Consider the following 8,337-nt stretch of genomic DNA (forward strand, 5'->3'; position numbering starts at 1 on the left):
CCTGGTCAACGGCAAGTTGAATATGAGTCAGCAGTGCCCTGGCAGCCAGGAGGGACAACCGCGTCTGGGAGGGCATCAGTCACAGCATAGCCAGCCAGTCAGGAGGGGATTGTCCCACTCTGCTCTGCACTGCTGTGGCCTCACCTTGAATATTGTGGCAGTTTTGGGTGCCACAATATAAGAAAGATATTAAGCTATTAGAGAGTGTCCAAAGGAGGGCAACGAAGATGTTGAAGGGCCTTGAGGGGAAGCCGTATGAGAAGTGACTTGGTCTGTTCATCCTGGAGGAGACTGAGGGGATATCTCAAGTTGCAACTTCCTTGTGAGGGGAAGAGGAGGGGCAGGCACTGATCTCTTCTCCATGGTGACCAGTAACAGGATCTAAAGGAATGCTCTGAAGTTGTGTCAGAGGAGGTTTAGGTTGGATATTAGAAAAACGTTCTTCACCCAGAGGGTGGTTGGGTGCTGGAACAGGCTCCCCAGGGAAGTCGTCACAGCATCAAACCTGACAGAGTTCAAGAAGTGCATCATCAAGAAGATGAAACAGTCAGGCACATGGTGTGACTCTTGCAGTTGGTCCTGTGCACGGATAGGAGTTAGACTTGATGATCCTTGTGGGTCCCTTCCAACTCAGAATATTCTGTGATTCTGTGAAGAAACATCATTGCTGTGCTGCAGATCTCTGTTTTCCTTTAGGCCTAGAGGCTGGATGTTTGTGCATCTTCGTTAATATATCACAGACAAAAGAAATAGAGACTAACAAAGAAAAGTAAGTGTCAAATCAATTTGAAGCCATTTAGTCTTTCCTTCTATTTGCATCAACATTATTTTCACTAAGAAAATCCTTAGTAAATGGAGAATGTTAATGACATGTGCACTGAACTTTAATGGCAAAGAGATTTCTCTGTCTGGAAAGGCAATTTGTGAGGCACAGGTTGTCGTGACCTGGTCCACAGCATCCCTGGCTGCCTGGACCTGACACAGGGCCACTGCATGGCCTTGAACTAATCACCTCAACTATGTGTCTTCCTCCCTTACCAGTCCTTCTGCACCTGTGAGCTCCTTAAAATAACAAGGTCTGTTTCTGTGACATTTGCCACGTGTCCTGTTTCGCCTGTGGGCTGCAGGAATCACCAGGGAATGGTCTGGCTCCATGCCTAGTTCAGGCACTCATTTTGGGTGTGAGTTCTATTAAGACATCATGGTACACTGTGCACTGAAGCATGAAGGCTTCTGTGCACAAAACCATTTCTCAAATTATTGCAAAGAGGTATGTCACTTGCTGCTTAAAAGTAGCCTGACTTATACCCGAATGCACCAGTATAAGAGAACATTTTTGCTCGGAATTTATGATGAAGGTTTGAAATTTCCTGAGACACACTGAAATGTAGAGCTTAAGGGGGAAATTTAGCTTTAAGTGAGGTCAAGATTTCATGCAAAGTGTATTGAAGGAGAGGTGTTATTTGTTGAATGGGATAGCAGCCTTGAGAAAAGACCTGTTCTTTCGATCCTCCTAAATCCAAGCTGAGTTATTTTAGACATCTTTAGGTATTCAGTGTCCATGGCCCTCTACTGTGGCTTGTCCAGTCTCAAACCAGTCAGGTCAATAGTGAGGAAAAGGGGATTAAGATACTTAAAAATAAGTACAAAATTCCTAGGATTTGGGGGGAACCACAGTATTTAGGGTAAGAATATTTTGGGTTTTTTTCTTTTTTTACTCTTCCACCTTTTGGGTCTATACAGCCCTAAACACAACGGGTGTTTGTGGTAGAGAATAAGCAAAGAATTAAAAAATTAGTGAAGCTTTTTGTATGCTTAATAAGACTATGATCTCCACCTGCTGACTGTGAGACAACATCTGTAGTGTCAAAGTACTGGTTGTCCCTCCGTTAGCAGCTGAGTAGCTAAGAGTTTATTGTTCTGGCCTGAAATTATATGTACAGGAGAGATCAGGATAGAGGAGCTATGACACACAAGTGCAAGAATGCAACAAGGTACACAGTAACATTAGGACAGATGCATTTCCAAATCAGAAGTGATCTAGTATTAGTCTCAACAACATGAGAAGGAAAACTGCAGTAGTAATTAAACCCACTTTATTGTTAATTATTCATGGGCAACATACTTTTGGCTCCCCAAATAAGTGGGAAGATTGAAAGGATCATACCACATCCCTTCATCAGCAGCAGCCCATTGACCACAAAAGTAAACAGGTTGGGGAGTGAATAAACAGGAGGCAAAGGAGTTAGAGAAGGTGATGGAGAAATAATTAGAAAGAGGGATTCCATACCACTCTCCCAGCTCTGAATTATAAATACCTCCTTTATATCCCTCTTCCACATGTAGTGGTACATAGACAATTTCAAAGAGCTTACAAATGGTTTGGTCAGACACTGGACCACTAAAGATAAAGAGAACAATTAAGAGTGTTGCATAAAAATGAAGCAATTTTTTTGCATCTGCATTCACTATGGAGATGCCTTTCTCCAAGCCAATTATTTGCAGATAATAAACATAAGGCAATATCAGAGATCAAGCTGTCAAAAGAAAAGAAATTTAAAAAAACTGACAAAGAACAATAAAAAATAAATTGCTAGGATCATCCATTGTAAAAGTTCCAAATCAGCATTAAAATGGTCAATTTGGAGAAGCATGCTCTTCCATAAAACTGTCCATAATGTCTCACAAAGTCTTCAAAATACACATGCATTCTAAAGAATTATAGATCAATTGACCTACTTCAATGTAAGATAAATCATCTGAAAAAATAAAGAAAAATGAAATATTTTAACAGAATATGGCATAAGAAAGCCAGATTTCATGGTTTCTTAAAAGGTAAATTGTTTCTCTCTAATCTGTTGAAATTCTTTGACAACTAAGGAGAAGGTTAGAACTTTTCCAATTAGCTGCCAGGATTTGCAGAAAAATGTGCCCTAGCCAGTAGGCTTAAGGAAGTTTAAGATTCCTGTCTCTCCCCTCTCCCACCTTTTCACACACTAGCTAACAAGGTGCGATACAGTCCTGGAGCACAGGACAGGAGGGCATTTGAGTAGTGTCTATCCAGCTGAAATCTATGCTTCCGCATAAGAGAGGTTCCAGAGAGGACAGAAGACTTCCACTCTGAATTGCCTTTTGAGTCAATGGAAGAGACTCTAAATAACAGCATTGTTTGCTATTTTAAACATCAAGTTTTAAAGTTTCTCTTTCATACACAAGCACCCAAAGCAGAAAGGCCTGGCCAGATTTCCAACCTTAATGGTGCTATGATTCCATGGGTTTACTTCTTTTTTTTCAATCTTGCATTTTTTATTTTGAATGTCTCCACTGTAAATTGTTATTTACTGGTCAAATAGTACTGGGATTACAGAGAAGATGTAAAGGATGGCCTCAGAGTGTTCTGACAATACAAATGGTGAAGGGGGTAACACTCTGCAGCCCACTAGTGCTCTCCCAAAATCTCTGAGCACACAGCCTGTACTCATATTTATGCCTAACCTACTTTCCAGTCACTTTTTGGGCCATCACAAAGCTTTTGTAGATGCACCACTGGGGGCAGGGAAAATGGAGGAAAAAAGTGTGTTCCAATTCTGTAGCTATTCACCTGATTCTTTTGCAAATTTGGCCCCATACTCCCTGTAATTCACCAGTTGATAGACACTCCGGAGACTCTTGCCAGCTAACATTCCTGTCAGCCGTGTCCCAAAGAACAAAGGCAAGCTGAAGTATTTTTTAATTCTACCCTCTCAGCTCATCAACGCTGAGTTTACATAAAAATGTAAGAACATTACACTACACACACTGCTAATAATCAGAAACTGAAGCTTTGAAGTTTCCCTATTTCACAGCTACTACCATGACAGATGCTTGCCAGAGAAAACTCAGGGGGCATTTGTTTGCAAGCATTTTGGCTAAGCATAGTGCCCATTGTGCCACTTAATATTTCAGCTATCTCTAGTGTAATCAGGGAACAGCAGTTACTTATTTATCTCACGTCTTGCTCCTTGCTAGCTACCTACTATCGCCAGCATGACCTCTGAAGCACACACATTAATTTTACCTCAGTATTTCTATAGCATCAATTAATAAAAACTGACTATGTTTTCAACAAATGCACATGTACTGATGAATGAGGGTCCTGACTTAATTGCTCTGTAAATTAAGAGCTCACAGTAGTGACAATAGAGAATAGTTTTAATATTTAAAAACTCATTATATTTGTGTACATTTTGAATAATTAAATCACATGGCCATTTTAAAGAGCTAATTTAAATTTAATTCTTAAATGTATATCACAGAAGAACTTGATCTGCTGAAAATTATTGGTTAATTTTCAGAACAACTTAATTCCATTCCATTCTTTCCCTGAAATTCTGTATTTATTTGTATACTTATCTGTCCTTTCTACCTGCCAGAAATTCCTTTCAACATCAATTCTGCAATGGTGATACCAACCTGCATTTTGTTAGTGTCCATAGAAAACAGTTTAAACCTAATGTTAGTAATGTGTTTTTCTCTTTTCTATGGTAGCTTATAACTCCATATTTTAATCCATCAGATCTCTATCAGATCCATTGTTTAGATTTAAATAGTGGCCATTTTGGAGAAAAAACTTGCTTTTTTTGTGACTTGCAGCTCTGTGGAGATGTAGTCCAAATACCCAAGTATATGTTGTTTTGACAGAATTTGCAAGGGTTCATGGAAACCCCATGTCCTTATAATTATGTAAACTCAAAGGCAGTCAAGGTTAAACCTTCCAGCTGTGGATAAGTATAATTTCCTTTCCGTTCAGAACTATGATATTTAATTTGTGGTGGTATTTTGAAGGACAATATCTGATTTTCTGGCTGTAAGCAGAGCTACTGCTGACAAAAAAAATGGTTTACCCTCCTCACTTAATCAGTTTTGGTGAGTTTAAGGGGACAATTCAAAAAAGACAGCTGGTTTCCTTGATGAAGCTCATCCTGTCGATAGGACAGAAACAATTTTCAGTCAGAGTAATTCACCTTTGTGCAGTTAACTTCTCTTTCTCCTGTGGCTCATACGTCAATCTTCATATTGTTACTAGTATTTAATCAGTGATTAAGCTGCCATAGAGTAAATACAGACAGATAGTGCTGCAACATTTCTATGTTCTTTCAATATTATGAAGTGTAATATTCAGATAGGTTCTTAGTTATCAAAGTGATAGACACTTAATACCTGAAATAAATTCTTGCTGAATCATTGCAAAGCAACTTAAGTGTCTAGCTGTAGATGAGGAGACGAAGTGTTGCTCACTAACTTTTTAATCAAAAAGGGAAAATAGTACAAATGTTATGTGACTATCCGTATGCTTTTGAAAAATTAAATCCCTTCTGGTTTTATCTTCCTTGCGCACTGATTATCTAAGAAGATGCTGGGAGAACAAGTTCTGGAGGAGAAGAGGGACAGGCATGGTCTTCAGAACAGTACATTTAAACCTGTATTGGTGAATTTTCACAGAGTGCACTCCAAACTCCTAGTCCTGAGTAGTCCCATAGGAAAACTTAATTTCTGATGACACTCATGTGGATAGAAACATGTCATATCGCTTGTGACTACTCAAAACAGCTCAGATTTTTGGCTGCGGAGGACTTAAACTGCTCACAGATCTTTCAAAAGCCACTTGTGGTGATCTTGTCTTTAATGCCAAATAGAGGTGGTGTAGCCTCTGCTTCTCTAATTTCCTTGTTTAATTATTCAGATTTCATATTTTACTCTTAGTAACCACAGTGCTTCATGGGACAGTTACAGTCTGGTGATTCTCCACTGTAACCTGAAGTCTTTTTCAGGATCATTGTTTCTCAGAACAGATTTCCCCATCCTAAAAGCACACTCAATCTTATTTCCTCACAGAGTTATGCAGCAGTGAAGTGTATTTTGTTTGAACTGGAGTCTAGTTTCCCAAGGGGTTCTAATCTCTCTAAGGAATAATGCTGTACTCTTATCATCATTTGCCTCTCCTACAATCTTTGTGTCATCTGCAAACTTTGTCAATCACCAGTCCATGTTTTCTCCCTAGTAGTTGACAGGATGCTAAATAGTAAATGGTCACAGCTTATCTTTGTGAGACTTTGATAGAAACACACCATTTACAGCAATATTTGTGAGATCAGTTAAGTACTTTGAATCTACACTTTCTATTGCTCGACTTCACTAAATCTATTATGTTCAAGACTAATTGATAAACTTAATCTATATATGTCTACCATGTTGATATGATTACCTATAACAACCAAACTTGTCATCCTCCTGTATCGCGATGTTCAGAGGTTGTGAGTGTTCTGATTAGCAGATCTGCCATTTGACAGAGCCATATGTCAGCTTTTTGTCTATGGTACAAAAGAAACAAAGACTACAAAGGGTACTTGGAAACCTCTGTTTGCTGCTGACTGGTTTTAGGTATTGGGAACTATTTCCTAGCTGTGATAATTCCTGGTTTTTCTGTTTATGCATGTTCAGCTGTCTAACAAATGGACTTCTGAGTTTTCTTCTAGGGCAGAACTGTATTTGATCTTGACAATCTTTTTCTAATGGGCTTCCAACATCAAGTGGCTTTCCCAAGACACCGTATTTTCTTAATTTGTTTTTCTTGCTCTCCTTTTCACAAATGAAAAAGAAGAACAAAGTGGCAATTGTTAGCTAGCATTTGTAGTGATATTCCATTTCAATCAGGGAAATATGGAAATCTGGGAATAGAAACCACAAACTGAGAGTAATCCAGAAATGCAACAACACCATGAGTTCTAAACATACTTATTGTACTCAGATACTCACTATTTTTCTTCCTCTTTCAAAACCTGACAATATTCCTTAGCTTAACTTGAGAACAAATCATGCTTTTTGTTCTTAAGAACAAGGTTTTAAGGTCCATAACACCTAAGTGTGTCTTATTATTCCATGTAAAGGACTGAATTTTCCAACTCCTTAAAAGATTTACAAAATGTTATAGTCCTTCACCTGATGATAGGAGAGAGAATAAGAAAAGTGACGTTCTTTGCAGTAATGCACAATAGTTGTGTTTAAACCATGTGAATCACGATGAAAGCAATGTGATAAATTGTGAGGTTTCACAATATCTGGCAGCTTTCAGCAGCACAAGCTGGAGGATGAGAAAGAGAGAAGAGCACATTAGAGAGCTGAAGCTGCAGGGGAAGTTAAGCAGGCAGACTATAATTACCCAAGGAGGGTCTTAACCAGGAGAAAAGAATTAACACCCATAGTCTTGTGAAAATTGCTTCTGATCTGTAATGACACAAATTGGCGTATTAGCTTGAGCTTCATTGGTGAGACAGCATTAGCCAGTGGAAGGTACCTCTTAAAATCTACTTCTGGTATCTGGTTTGGCCTAATTTTACAGCTTTTTGAAAGACTGCAGAACCTGTACAGAGATGCAATGCTCGTACACAAATCCCTTCACACTGTTGTCTGGGGCCTTACACAGGAAAGGAGCATCTTTATGTTTTCTGGTAACACTTTGTGCAGCACCTGGATTTTCTGAGTGATGTCCTAAACACTTAACTCTTTGTTGTGTTGTTAACTAATGAACTGTGTCAGAATCAAACGTAAGGTAAAACGGCTATATAGTATTATCTGATCTAGTGTGTTTTTATGTGCAATTAGTACCAAAAGAGTGCATTCATAATAGCAGCCTGAAAACATGCTTAATATATGTAGTAAATAGTGTGAAATCAGTATACAAAATTCTACCACACAGAAAAGATACAAAGACAAAATAAAATAGAATTTGTAAGGATGATAGAACACTTTATTTTAGTGGTGTTTTGTACGATTCTACGGGAAAAGTGTGATTTTCTGCTAAATATTAGTATTCTAATTCTACAGTCATGGCTGCCAGTGTAAGAATCTTGACAGATGGATGGTAGATGCATTATTTTATTATACTCAGTAGGAAGTCTCCATAAGGGGCATTAAAAGAAAAGAGAAGCGAGATATTTGCTAATATATATATATATATATATATTAGGAAGCAGAACCTTTGAATCAGCCATCCATGTTCCATTTTGAACATATTTTGTTTGGTACTTTCTTTGCCATGTTTTACTTTTTATTTTCACAAAGCTAATGTCCTACATTGACCTCCTTCAGCAATTCCCCCGTTCTCTTACATCCAGACCAATCTCTTAGAAGCTCATCAAAATCTTCACAGCTTATAATAGATCATTTACATATTCACAGATGATATCATAACATTGTCGGGGAAAAATACCCACGGCATAAAATTCACTGACTGAGGTAAATTAACATGCACCTTAAAAAACAATGCACACAGTATTTTGAGAATCTATATATGTGTGT

This window comes from Chiroxiphia lanceolata, chromosome 2 (genome assembly GCF_009829145.1).
Source record: "Chiroxiphia lanceolata isolate bChiLan1 chromosome 2, bChiLan1.pri, whole genome shotgun sequence".
NCBI lineage: Eukaryota > Metazoa > Chordata > Aves > Passeriformes > Pipridae > Chiroxiphia > Chiroxiphia lanceolata.